A 15410-nucleotide genomic window follows, 5' to 3' on the forward strand; every position below is an offset into this window, starting at 1 on the left:
CGAATATGCCCAATCCACTACTTTAGGTCCAAAACACATGTTTGGTGTGGTTTCGCACAATTTCGTTGCGGCAGGTCACCCATTCCGAAAACGGGTATCAGGGTGCATACGAAGCATGAGTTTTTGCCACTGGAACCATTTCTCCGTTTTTCGAAACGAACATGCTCAATCCACTACTTTAGGTCCAAACTCATGTTTGGCATGGTTTCACGCAATTTCGTTGCCGCACGTCACCCATTCTGAAAACGAGTATCGGGGTGCATACAAAGCATGAGTTTTTGCCACCAGAACCATTTCTCCGTTTTCGAAACGAACATGCCCAATCCACTACTTTAGTTCCAAAACTCATGCTGGGGTGGTTTCGCTCAAATTCGTTACCGCACGTCACCCATTCCGAAAACAGGTATCCGGGTGCATACAAAGCATGAGTTTGGTCACTGGAACCATTTCTTCGTTTTTCGCAACGAACATGCCCAATCCACTACTTTAGGTCCAAAACTCATGTTGGGTGGTTTCGCGCAATTTCGTTACCGAACGTCACCCATTACGAAAACGGGTATCGGGGTGCATACAAAGCATGAGTATGGCCACCATAACCATTTCTTCGTTTTTCGCAACGAACATGCCCAATCCACTACTTTAGGTCCAAAACTCATGTTTGGGGTGGTTTCGCGCAATTTCGTTGCTGCACGCCACCCATTCCAAAAACGAGTATCGGGGGTGCATACAAAGCATGAGTTTTTGCCACCGGAACCATTGCTTCGTTTTTCGGAACGAACATGTCCAATCCACTACTTTAGGTCCAAAACTTATGTTTGGGATGGTTTCGCGTAATTTCGTTGTCGCACGTCACCCATTCCGAAAACGTTATAGGGGTGCACACAAATCATGAGTTTTTGCCACCAGAAGCATTTCTTCTTTTTTCGCAACGAACAAGCACAATCCACTAATTTAAGTCCAAAACTCAAGTTTGGGGTGGTTTCGCAAAATTTCGTTGCGGCACGTCACCCATTCAGAAAACGGGTATCAGGGTGCATACAAAGCATGAGTTTTGCCACCGAAACCATTTCTTCGTTTTTCGCAACGAACATGCCCAATCCACTACTTTAAGTCCAAAACTCATGTTTGGGGTGGTTATGCGCAATTTTGTTGTCGCATGTCACCCATTCCGAAACGGGTATCGGGGTGCATACAAAGCATGAGTTTTGGCCACCGGAACCATTTCATCGTTTTTTCGCAACAAACATGCCCAAACCACTACTTTAGGTCTAAAACTCATGTTTGGGGTGGTTTCGCGTAATTTCGCTGCAGCATGTCACCCATTTCGAAAACGGGTATCGGGGTGCATATAAAGTATGAGTTTTGGCCACCGAAACCGTTTCTTCGATTTTCGCAACAAACGTGCCCAAACCACTACTTTAGGTCCAAATCTCATGTTTGGGGTGGGTTCGCGCAATTTCGTTGCAGCACGTCACCCATTCCAAAAATGGGTATCGGGGTGCATACAAAGCATGAGTTTTGGCCACCGGAACCATTTCATCGTTTTTCTCCACGAACATGCCCAATCCACTACTTTAGGTCAAAAACTCATGTTTCGAGTGGTTTCGCGCAATTTCGTTGCCGCACGTCACCCATTCCGAAAACGGGTATCGGGGTGCATATAAAGCATGAGTTTTTGCCACCGGAACCATTTCTCCGTTTTTTGAAATGAACATGCCCAATCAACTACATTAGGTCCAAAACACATGTTTGGCGTGGTTTCGCGCAATTTCGTTGCCGCACGTCACCCATTCCGAAAACGGGTATCGGGGTGCATAAAAAGCATGAGTTTTTGCCACCGGAACCATTTCTCCTTTTTTTGCAACGAACATGCTCAATCCATTACTTTAGGTCCAAAACTCATGTTGGGGTGGTTTCGCGTGATTTCGTTACCGCACGTCACCCATTCCGAAAACAGGCATCAGGGTGCATACAAAGCAAGAGTTTGGCCATCGGAACTATTTCTTCATTTTTCGCAACGAACATGTCCAATCCACTACTTTAGGTCCAAAACTCATGTTTGGTGTGGTTTCACACAATTTCGTTGCCGCACGTCACCCATTACGAAAATGGGTATCGGGGTCCATACAAAGCACGAGTTTTTGCCGCCGGAACCATTTCTACTTTTTTCGCAACGAATATGCCCAATCTACTACTTTAGGTCCAAAACTCATTTTGGGGTGATTTCGTGCAATTTTGTTGCCGCATGTCACCCATTTTGAAAACGGGTATCGGGGTGCATACAAAGCATGAGTTTTTGCCACCGGAACTATTTCATCGTTTTTTTGCAACGAACATGCCCAATCCACTACTTTAGGTCCAAAACACTTGTTTAGGGTGGTTTCGCGCAATTTAGTTGCCGCACGGCACCCATTACGAAAACGGGTATCGGGGTGCATACAAAGCATGAGTTTTTGCCACCAGAACCATTTCTCCGTTTTTCGAAACGAACATGCCCAATCCACTACTTTAGGTCTAAACTCCTGTTTGGCATGGTTTCACACAATTTCGTTGTCGCACGTCACCCATTCCGAAAACGGTTATCGGGGTGCATACAAAGCATGAGTTTTTTTTCCACCGGAACCATTTCTCCGTTTTTCGCAATGAACATGTACAATCCACTACTTTAGGTTCAAAACTCATGTTGGGGTGTTTTCGCGCAATTTTGTTACCGCACGTCACCCATTCCGAAAATAGGTATCGGGGTGCATACAAAGCATGAGTTTGGCCAGTGGAACCATTTTTTGTTTTTCGCAACGAACATGCCAAATCCACTACTTTAGGTCCAAAACTCATGTTTGGGGTCGTTTCTCACAAATTCGTTGCCGCACGTCACCCATTCCGAAAACAGGTATCTGGGTGCATGTGGTAGAACCGCCCAGATTATTCCAGCTTAAGTGCCCAAGTCGCACCTTAGAGGCAGCAACACACTTAAATCGGAATAACCCATTAGTTCTTCGGATCTCGTCCGATAGAGCCACGTACCAAGGATCGAGTACCATTAGCTCACACGATGGTGAGACTTAGAGAATACAATAAATATGAAACCACAAATTAAAGTACTTGAGTTCTTACATAAATCGGAGTTTGATAAAAGATAACAAGATCTTAATAGTACAGCGGATAATCGATAACATCGGTACTGAGGAATAGGGCAAGACCTAGCCCACTACTCCTCCTGGTCCTCTCTTGCCGAGGTGGCATCCCATTCGACCGTCCAACCCGATGGCAAGGTGGAGGGCCAAAAGTCACACCATCAACCATGTCCTGCAGTGTACCTATAAAAAATGATGCCACAAGCAAGGCTGAGTATACTAATACTCAGCTAGACTTACCCGGTGTGAGGAGTCTACCCCTCTACCTCTAGACCATGAAGCTGTTTGGCTGAGGGGGTTTGTTTTGCCAAAAGCACTAGCTGAGTAAAAAACAGTTTTCGCTTTTCTAGTTCTAGCATATTTAATTAAGCTAGGTGTGCTCCTTTCTAAGCATACATGGTGACAATCATTTAGTGCAATCAACATGTTATCTCAAGAATCCTCATTTCACTTTTTACTCGATGCAGTACAAGGGGTCAAGCAGTCTCATTAGCTGCGAGAAGCAGACAATTCAAATCGAGTTTTAAACTTGCAAGGTAAACCTAAACACACGACATGTAGGGACACTCCGTCCCTGAAAGTCGACTAGAGGGGGGTGAATAGGCGAAACCTGAATTTTATAAACTTAAACTTGCACTAAGGCCGGGGTTAGCGTTACAATTAAATCCAAATGTGGAAGATTGTTTCTCTTGCTAAGAGTTGCTCAATAGATGCAGATGTCGTTTGGGAGCAAACTCAAATCAATACTAGCAAGGAAACGTTAGAGAGAGGAAATAGGGAAAACGAATCAAATGAAAATCAACACAAGTGAACACGGTGATTTGTTTTACCGAGGTTCGGTTTCAAAGAACCTAGTCCCCGTTGAGGAGGCCACAAAGGCCGGGTCTAATTCAACCCTTTCTCCCTCTCAAACGGTCACTTAGACCGGATGAGCTTTCTCCTTAATCAATCGGTCACTAAGACCCCGCAAGGACCACCACACACTTAGGTGTCTTTTGCTAGCTTTACAAAGCACTTAGAGAATAAGAATGGGAAGAGAGAAGGCAATCCAAGCAACAAGAGCGCAAAGGAACACAAAAACTCTCTCTCAAGTCACTAAGTGGTTGAGTTGATTTTGGGACTTGGAGAGGACTTGATCTTTTGGAATGTGTCTTGGAGTGAATGTTATTGCTCTTGTATTGAATGAGAACCTCAGAAAACTTGGATGCCAATGAATGAGGTGGTTGGGGGTATTTATAGCCTCCAACCACTTCCTAGCCGTTGGTAGAGTCTACTGGCGATGGGCACACCAGACAGTCCAGTGCCACACCGGACAGTCACTGTTCACTGTCCGGTGCGTACCACGTTAGCACGCCCATTGGGGTTTGGAGCGACTTGACCGTTGGAGCCGTTGTCCTATAGCTGCACCGGACAGTCCGGTGCCACATCGGACATGTCCTGTGACCTCTGACTTCGCTGCTCTGACTTATGTCGCGCACTGTTCATCACTGTACACTTTTGCAGTCGACCGTTGACGCGCAGTGACTGTTGCTCCGCTGGCTCACCGGACATGTCTGGTGCACACCGGACAGTCTAGTGAATTGTAGCAGAGTGCGCCTGGTGCACCAGACAGTGGACAGTGTCCGGTGCGCCACTTGGCAGCACACTCTCATGTCTTGCTCCAAATTTTGTTTGTGTCCCCAACTGAATTTCTTTCTTGGTTTGAGTTGAACCTTATGCACCTGAGATAAATGACATCTAGACAAACTAGTTAGTCCATGTGGTTTGTGATGGACGTCAACCATGAAAATCGATTATAGGAAATGATTAGGTCTGTTTCCCTTTCAATCTCCCCCTTTTTGGTGATTGATGCCAACACAAACCAAAGCAAATATAGAGTGTAAAACTGTAACTAGTTTGCAATTATGATTGATGTGCATAGGTTACTTAGAGTTAAACTAATTGAAAGACTTTGTACATATGTCTAAGAGTGATGTAATAGCTTTTCTCCTATTAACATTTTGGACCACATTTGCACCACTTGTTTGTTTTGGAAAAATATTTTCAAAATCTTTTGCAAATAGTCAAAGGTATAAGAATATGATTGCAAGAAGCATTTTCAAGATTTGAAATTCTTCCCCCTGTTTCAAACGCTTTTCCTTTGACTAAATGAAGGCTCCCCCTGAAGAAATTCTCCCCTTAGCTTTCAAGAGGGTTTTTGAAACGTTTTTCCCTTTTTGAAATAGATGCCAAAATAAAATTATACCAATTGAAATCTCTATACTTATTGAAATTTTGAAGCCAAATGAGATGCCAATTGAAAATCCATTTTGAGGGTAACTGAAATACCGATTTGAAAAAAAAATCATACTCATTGAAGTCAAATAAGATACCACTTGAAATAAACACTTTCTTTATTGAAAAATCTTGATACCAGTTTGAAATATACACTAAATTTTTAAATGGTGGTGCGGTCCTTTTTCTTTGGGCTTAATACTTTCTCCCCATTTGGCATTAATCGCCAAAAATGAAGAACTTGAGAGCCCTTGTTATATTTTCTCCCCCTTTGGGGGCCTAATACTTTCTCCCAAATAGTAAAATAAATATGAGTGAAGGGTTATACCAATTGAGAGTTTGTGGAGTAACGACAAAGGGTAAATGATACCATCAGAGTTGGAGTGGAAGCCTTGCCTTTGCCGGATACTCCATTTCCCTTTCAATCTAAGACTGAGCATAGAAATACACTTGAAAGCACATTAGTCTTAGCTTTGGTATAAGAAGAATAAGAAATATACATTTGTACCAAATAAAAGAGACATGATCAAAGATATATAAATTAGCAATGTGTGCAATGTTTCAATCAAAGTTCCGAGAATCAAGTATATTTAGCTCATTCCTAAGTTTGCTAAAGGTCTTCTCATCTAGTGGCTTGGTAAAAATATCAGCTAATTGGTTGTGGGTGTTAACATAAGCAATTTCGATATCCCCTTTTATTGGTGATCTCTCAGAAAGTGATACCGAATGTCTATGTGCTTAGTGCAGCTGTGTTCAATGGTATTATCCGCCATGCGTATTGCACTCTCATTATTACATAGGAGAGGGACTTTGCTCAATTTGTAGCCATAGCCCCTAAGGGTTTAGCTCATCCAAAGTAATTGTGCACAGTAATGGCATGCAGCAACAAACTCGGCTTCGGTGGTGGAAAGAGCTACTGAGTTTTGTTTCTTTGAAGCCCATGACACCAGGGATCTTCCAAGAAACTGACAAGTCCCTGATGTGCTCTTCCTATCAATTTTACACCCTGCATAATCGGCATCAGAATATCCAATTAATTCAAAGGTAGATCCCGGAACGGGTGACGTGCGGCAGCAAAATTGCGCGAAACCATCCTAAACATGAGTTTTGGACCTAAAGTAGTGGATTGGGCATGTTCGCTGCGAAAAACGAAGAAGTGGTTCCAGTGGCAAAAACTCGTGCTTTGTATGCACCCCGACACACGTTTTCAGAATGGGTGTCGTGCGGCAAAGAAATTGTGCGAAACCAACACAAACATGAGTTTTGGACCTAAAGTAGCGGATTGGGCATGTTCGTTGCGAAAAACAAATAAATGGTTCCGGTGGCAAAAACTCGTGCTTTGTAAGCACCCCGACACCCTTTTTAGAATGAGTGTCGTGCAGCAACGAAATTGCGCGAAATCACCCCAAACATGAGTTTTGGACCTAAAGTAGTGGATTGGGCAGGTTCGTTGCGAAAAACGAAGAAGTGGTTCCGGTGGCAAAAACTCGTGCTTTGTATGCACTCGACACTCGTTTTCGGAATGGGTGATGTGTTGCAACGAAATTGCGCGAAACCACCCCAAACATGATTTTGGACCTAAAGTAGTGGATTGGGCATGTTAGTTCCGAAAAATGAAGAAATAGTTCCGGTGGCAAAAGCTCGTGCTTTGTATGCACCCGACACCCGTTTTCGGAATGGGTGACGTGCGACAACGAAATTGCACGAAACCACCCCAAACATGAGTTTTGGACCTAAAGTAGTGGATTGGGCATGTTCGTTGCGAAAAACGAAGAAATGGTTAAAGTGGCAAAACTCATGTTTTTATGCACCCGATAGCCCTTTTCGGAATGGGTGACGTGCGGCAACGAAATTGCGAGAAACCACCCCAAACATGAGTTTTGGACCTGAAGTAGTGGATTGGGCATGTTCGCTGCGAAAAACGAAGAAATGGTTTCGGTGGAAAAAATTCATGTTTTTATGCATCCCGACACCCGTTTTCGGAACGGGTGACGTGTGGCAACAAAATTGCGTGAAACCACCCAAACATGAGCTTTGGACCTAAAGTAGTGGATTGGGCATGTTCGTTGTGAAAAACGAAGAAATGGTTCCGATGGCTAAAACTCGTGCTTTGTATGCACCCCGACCCCCGTTTTCGGAATAAGTGACGTGCGGCAACGAAATTGCACGAAACCACCCTGAAAGGGAAATAGGCTTACACCTTTTCCTAAATTGATTTTGGTGGTTGAATTGCCCAACACAAATAATTGGACTAACTAGTTTGCTCTAGATTATGAGTTCTACAGGTACCAAAGGTTCACAACAAACCAATAAAAAGACCGAGAAAGGATTCAAATATTGAGAGCTAAAGTCAGCCAAAGTATGCCCTGGTCTGGCGCACCGGACTGTCCGGTGTGCCACCGGACAGTGTCCGGTGCACCAGGGACTTCAACTCCGAACTACTCACCTTCGGGAATTCTGGACGCCGCTCCACTATAATTCACCGGACTATCCGGTGTAGCACCGGACAGTGTCCGGTGGGGCACCGTACTGTCTGGTGTGCCAGCGGAGCAACGACTACTTCGCGCCAACGGTCGTCTGCAGAAGGCATTAAATGCGCTACAGTGCACGCCAGAGTCAGAGCAGAGCCAGATGGCGCACCGGACACTAAACAGTGCCTGTCCGGTGCACCACCGGACTGTCCGGTGGCCCAGAAGACAGAAGCTCTAACGGTCGGAATCCAACGGCTAGGTGACGTGGCAGCGGTGCGCCATGCGACAGCAGCCTCCACCAAACGGCTAGTTTGGTGCTTGGGGCTATAAATACCCCAACCACCCCACCATTCATTACATCCAAGTTTTCTGACTTCCCACACCTTACAAGAGCTATAGCATTCAATACAAGACACACCAAAGAGATCAAATGCTCTCCCAAGTCCATAGACCATTCCAAATCAAATAGTGACTAGTGAGAGAGTGACTTGTGTTCATTTGAGCTCTTGCGCTTGGATTGCTTCTTTTTCTCATTCTTTCTTGTGATCAACTCAATTGTAATCGAGGCAAGAGACACCAATTGTGTGGTGGTCCTTGCGGGGACTTTGTGTCCCGTTTGATTGAGAAGAGAAGCTCACTCGGTCTAAGTGACCGTTTGAGAGAGGGAAAGGGTTGAAAGAGACCCGGTCTTTGTTACCACCTCAACGGGGAGTAGGTTTGCAAGAACCGAACCTCGGTAAAACAAATCCTTGTGTCTCGCTCTTTATTTGCTTGCGATTTGTTTTCACCCTCTCTCTCGGACTCGTTCATATTTCTAACGCTAACCCGGCTTGTAGTTGTGCTTAAGTTTATAAATTTCAGATTCGCCCTATTCACCCCCCTCTAGGCGACTTTCAATTGGTATCAAAGCCCGGTGCTTCATTAGAGCTTAACCGCTCGAAGTGATGTCGGGAGATCACGCCAAGAAGATGGTGATCGACGATGAGAAGTCTGCTACAAGCCACGGGAAGGCTCCATCAAGGGAGTCCGCCAACAAGAAGAAGGATGGATCCCCTTCACGCATTCGATCGCACAAGAGTGGCGAGAAGAAGAAGAAAATGAAGAAAGTGGTCTACTACGAGACCGATTCTTCCTCGCCCTCTACATCCGGATCCGACGCCGCGTCCGTCACTTTTAAGCGCCAAGAGCGCAAGAAGTATAGTAAGATTCCCCTACGCTATCCTCGCATTCCTAAGCATACTCCATTACTTTCCGTCCCATTAGGCAAACCAACGACGTTTGACGGTGAAGATTATTCTAGGTGGAGTGATATGATGAGATATCACCTAACCTCACTCCACAAAAGCATATGGGATGTTGTTGAGTTTGGTGTACAGGTACCATCCGTAGGGGATGAAGATTATGATGAGGACGAGGTGGCCCAAATCGTGCACTTCAACTCCCAAGCCACCACTATACTCCTCACCTCTCTAAGTCGAGAGGAGTATAACAAGGTGCAAGGATTGAAGAGTGCCAAGGAGATTTGGGACGTACTCAAGACCGCGCACGAAGGAGACGAGGTGACCAAGATCACCAAGCGGGAGATGATCAAGGGGGAGCTCAGTCGCTTCCGGCTTCGCCAACGGGAAGAGCCACAAGAGATGTACAACTGGCTCAAGACCTTTGTAAACCAAGTGCGCAACCTCGGGAGCAAAAAATGGGATGACCATGAAATGGTCAAGGTTATTCTTAGATCACTCGTTTTTCTTAACCCTACGCAAGTACAATTAATACATGGTGATCCTAGATACACACTAATGTCTCCCAAGGAAGTGATAGGAAAATTTGTGAGCTTTGAATTGATGATCAAAGGCTCAAAGAAAATCATCGAGCAAGATGGCCCCTCCACACCCGAAGCACAACCGGTCGCATTCAAGACGACGGAGGAGAGGAAGGAAGAGTCTACATCAAGTAGACTCCCCATCGACGCCTCCAAGCTCGACAACGAGGAAATGGCGCTCATCATCAAGAGCTTCTGCCAAATCCTCAAGCAAAGGAGAGGGAAGGACTACAAGTCCCACTCCAAGAAAGTGTGCTACAAGTGTGGTAAGCCCGGTCACTTTATTGCAAAATGTACAATATCAAGTGACAGTGACAGGGGCGACGACAAGAAGGGAAAGAGGAGAGAAAAGAGGAGATACTACAAGAAGAAGGGCGGCGATGCCCATGTGTGCCGCGAGTGGAACTCCGACGAGAGCTCCTCTGACTCCTCCTCCGACAAGGACGCCGCCAACATCGCCGTCACCAAAGGACTCCTCTTCCCAAACGTCGGCCACAAGTGCCTCATGGCAAAGGACGGCAAAAGGAAGAAGGTAAAATCAAGATCCTCCACTAAATATGCATCCTCTAGTGATGAAGATAATTCTAGTGATGAGGAGAATAATTTGCGCGCCCTTTTTGCCAACCTAAACATGCAACAAAAGGAGAAGTTAAATGAATTAATTAGTGCTATTCATGAGAAGGATGAACTCTTAGACACCCAAGAGGACTTCCTAATTAAGGAAAACAAAAAACATGTTAAGGTTAAAAATGCTTACGCTCTAGAAGTAGAAAAATGTGAAAAACTATCTAGTGAGCTAAGCACTTGCCATGATATTATTGCCAACCTTAGAAATGAGAATGCTAGATTAATTGCTAAGGTTGATTCAAATGTATGTAATGATTCAATTTCTAGTCTTAGAGATAATAATGTTAGTTTACTTGCTAAGATTGAAGAATTGAATGTCTCCCTTGCTAGCCTTAGAAATGAGAATGAAAAATTAATTGCTAAGGCTAAAGACTTAGATGTTTGCAACGTTAACATTTCCAATCTTAGAAGTGAAAATGACATTTTACATGCTAAGATTGTTGAATTAAAATCTTGCAAACCCTCTACATCTACCGTTGAGCATGTTTCCATTTGCACTAGATGTAGAGACATTAATATTGATGCTATTCATGATCACCTAGCTTTAATTAAGAAACAAAATGATCAGATAGCTCAACTTAATGCCAAAATTAATGAGCATGACTTAGAAAATGAAAAATTTAAATTTGCTAGAAGCATGCTCTATAGTGGGAGACGCCCTGGCATCAAGGATGGCATTGGCTTCCAAAAGGGAGACAATGTCAAACTTAATGCCCCTCCTAAAAGATTGTCTAACTTTGTTAAGGGTAAGGCTCCCATGCCTCAGGATAACGAGGGTTACATTTTGTACCCTGTCGGTTATCCCGAGCACAAAATTAGAAGAATTCACTCTAGGAAGTCTCACTCTGTCGGTTATGCCCTAATCATGCTTTTATGTATAAGGGTGAGACATCTAGCTCTAGGCAATCAACCCGTGCAAAATTGCCTAAGAAGAAAACTCCTATTGCATCAAATGATTCTAACATTTCATTTAAAACCTTTGATGCATCTTATGTTTTGACTAACAAATCCGGCAAAGTAGTTGCCAAGTATGTTGGGGGCAAACACAAGGGGTCAAAGACTTGTGTTTGGGTACCCAAAGTTCTTGTATCTAATGTCAAAGGACCCAAAACCGTTTGGGTACCTAAAATCAAGAACTAAATTTGTTTTGTAGGTTTATGCATCTGGGGGCTCAAGTTGGATCATAGATAGCGGGTGCACAAACCACATGACAGGGGAGAAGAAGATGTTCTCCTCCTACGAGAAAAACCAAGATTCCCAACGAGCTATCACATTTGGGGATGGGAGTCAAGGTTTGGTCAAAGGATTGGGTAAAATTGCTATATCTCCTGACCATTCTATTTCCAATGTTTTTCTTGTAGATTCTTTAGATTATAACTTGCTTTCAGTTTCGCAATTATGGAAAATGGGTTACAACTGTCTTTTTACAGATATAGGTGTTACTGTCTTTAGAAGAAGTGATGATTCAATAGCATTTAAGGGAGTGTTAGAGGGTCAGCTATACTTAGTAGATTTTGATAGAGCTGAACTCGACACTTGCTTAATTGCTAAGACTAACATGGGCTGGTTCTGGCATCGCCGACTAGCACATGTTGGAATGAAGAATCTTCACAAGCTTCTAAAGGGAGAACACATTTTGGGACTAACAAATGTTCATTTTGAGAAAGACAGGATTTGTAGCGCATGTCAGGCAGGGAAGCAAGTTGGTGTTCATCATCCACACAAGAACATCATGACGACTGACAGGCCACTCGAGATCCTACACATGGATCTATTCGGCCTGATTGCTTACATAAGCATCGGCGGGAGTAAGTACTGTCTAGTTATTGTGGATGACTATTCTCGCTTCACTTGGGTGTTCTTTTTGCAGGAAAAATCTCATACCCAAGAAACCTTAAAGGGATTCTTGAGACGGGCTCAAAATGAGTTCGGCTTAAGGATCAAGAAAATTAGAAGCGACAACGGGACGGAGTTCAAGAACTCACAAATTGAAGGCTTCCTTGAGGAGGAGGGCATCAAGCATGAGTTCTCTTCTCCCTACACGCCACAACAAAATGGTGTAGTGGAGAGGAAGAATAGAACTCTATTGGACATGGCAAGAACTATGCTTGATGAGTACAAGACTTCGGATCGGTTTTGGGCCAAGGCGGTCAACATTGCATGCTACGCCATCAACCGATTATATCTACACCGAATCCTCAAGAAGACATCATACGAACTCCTAACCGGTAAAAAGCCCAATGTTTCATATTTTAGAGTCTTTGGTAGCAAATGCTTTATTCTTGTCAAAAGAGGTAGAAAATCTAAATTTGCTCCTAAGGCTGTAGAAGGCTTTTTACTAGGATATGATTCAAACACAAGGGCATATAGAGTCTTTAACAAGTCCTCTGGACTAGTTGAAGTTTCTTGTGACATTGTGTTTGATGAGACTAACGGCTCTCAAGTAGAGCAAGTTGATCTTGATGAGTTAGATGATGAAGAGGCCCCATGCGTCGCGCTAAAGAACATGTCCATTGGGGATGTGTGTCCTAAGGAATCCGAAGAGCCTCCACATGCACAAGATCAACCATCTTCCTCCATGCAAGCATCTCCACCAAACCGAGATGAGGATGAGGCTCAAGATGATGAAGAAGAAGATCAAGAGGATGAGCCACCTCAAGAGGAGGGCAATGATCAAGGGGGAGATGCCCATGATCAAGACAAGGAAGATGAACAAGTTCCAAGACCGCCACACCCAAGAGTCCACCAAGCAATTCAACGAGATCACCCCGTAAACACCATCCTCGGCGATATTCAAAAGGGGGTAACTACTCGATCTCGTGTTGCTCATTTTTGTGAACATTACTCTTTTGTTTCCTCTATTGAGCCACACAGGGTAGAGGAAGCACTTCAAGATTCGGATTGGGTGGTGGCGATGCAAGAGGAGCTCAACAATTTCACTAGGAATGAGGTATGCCATTTAGTTCCACGTCCTAACCAAAATGTTGTAGGAACCAAGTGGGTCTTCCGCAACAAGCAAGATGAGCATGGTGTGGTGACAAGGAACAAAGCCCGACTTGTAGCCAAGGGATATTTACAAGTCGAAGGTTTGGATTTCGGTGAAACCTATGCACCTGTAGCTAGGCTAGAATCAATTCGCATTTTACTTGCCTATGCTACTTACCATGGCTTCAAGCTTTACCAAATGGACGTGAAGAGTGCCTTCCTCAATGGACCAATCAAGGAGGAGGTCTATGTTGAGCAACCTCCCGGCTTTGAAGATAGTGAGTATCCTAACCACGTATATAAACTCTCTAAGGCGCTTTATGGGCTCAAACAAGCCCCAAGAGCATGGTATGAATGCCTAAGAGATTTCCTTATCACTAATGGCTTCAAAGTCGGAAAGGCCGATCCTACACTCTTTACCAAAACACTTGAAAATGATTTGTTTGTATGCCAAATTTATGTTGATGATATCATATTTGGGTCTACTAACGAATCTACATGTGAGGAATTTAGTAGGATCATGACACAAAAATTCGAGATGTCTATGATGGGGGAGTTGAAGTACTTCTTGGGATTTCAAGTGAAGCAACTCCAAGAGGGCACCTTCATTAGCCAAACGAAGTATATTCAAGACATTCTAAACAAGTTTGGAATGAAGGATGCCAATCCCATCAAGACACCCATGGGAACCAATGGGCATCTCGACCTCGACACGGGAGGTAAATCCATAGATCAAAAGATTGAAAGGGAATTGGAGTCTTCGGCGAAGACAAAGGCTTCCACTCCACTCCATCAAATTACTCATCCTTCGCCATCACTCCATGCAACTCTCCAACGTTGGTATAATCTTCACTCATATGTTATTTACCATAAGGAGAGAAAGTAAATAAGGGCTTATATTTCACTCAAGTATCCATTTTTGGCGATTCATGCCAAAGGGGGAGAAAGTATTAGCCCAAAGCAAAAGGACCGCACCACCACAAATTTTCAAAAATTTGAGTTAAGAAAAGATTTTTCAATTGATGATTTTTCAATCGGTATCTTATTTTTGATAGAATTTCAAATTGGTACAACCTCTTCAAAACTAATATCTAAAACCCTCTTGAACACTAAGAGGAGGATTTGATTGAGGGGGAGTTTTGTTTAGTCAAAGGAAAAGCATTTGAAACAAGGGAAAAAATTTCAAATCTTGAAAATGCTTCTCAAAATCTTATTCATTTACCTTTGACTATTTGCAAAAGGACTTTGAAAAGAATTTACAAAAGAATTTGCAAAAACAAAACAGGTGGTGTAAGTGTGGTCCAAAATGCTAAAAATAAAGAAACAATCCATGCATATCTTATGAGAATTTATTGGTTCAATTCCTAGTAACCTTTGCACTTACATTCTGCAAACTAGTTCAATTATGCACTTCTATATTTGCTTTGGTTTGTGTTGGCATCAATCACTAAAAAGGGGGAGATTGAAAGGGAAATAGGCTTACACCTTTTCCTAAATTGATTTTGGTGGTTGAATTTCCCAACACAAACAATTGGACTAACTAGTTTGCTCTAGATTATGAGTTCTACAGGTGCCAAAGGTTCACAACAAACCAATAAAAAGACCGAGAAAGGATTCAAATATTGAGAGCTAAAGTCAGCCGAAGTGTGCCCTGGTCTGGCGCACAGGACTGTGTCCGGTGCGCCACCGGACAGTGTCTGGTGCACCAGGGACTTCAACTCCGAACTACTCACCTTCGGGAATTCTGGAGGCCTCTCCGCTATAATTCACCGGACTGTCCGGTGTGCCAGCGGAGCAACGACTACTTCGCGCCAACGGTCGTCTGCAGAAGGCATTAAATGCGCTACAGTGCGCGCCAGAGTCAGATGGCGCACCAGACACTGAACAGTGCCTGTCCGGTGCACCACCGGACTGTCCGTTGGCCCAGAAGACAGAAGCTCCAACGGTCGGAATCCAATGGCCCGGTGATGTGGCAGGCGCACCGGACAGTGTCCGGTGGCACACCGGACTGTCCGGTGCGCCATGCGACAGCAGCCTCCACCAAACGACTAGTTTGGTGGTTGGGGCTATAAATACCCCAACCACCCCACCATTCATTAC

Source organism: Zea mays, chromosome 1, assembly GCF_902167145.1.
Source record: "Zea mays cultivar B73 chromosome 1, Zm-B73-REFERENCE-NAM-5.0, whole genome shotgun sequence".
Lineage (NCBI taxonomy): Eukaryota > Viridiplantae > Streptophyta > Magnoliopsida > Poales > Poaceae > Zea > Zea mays.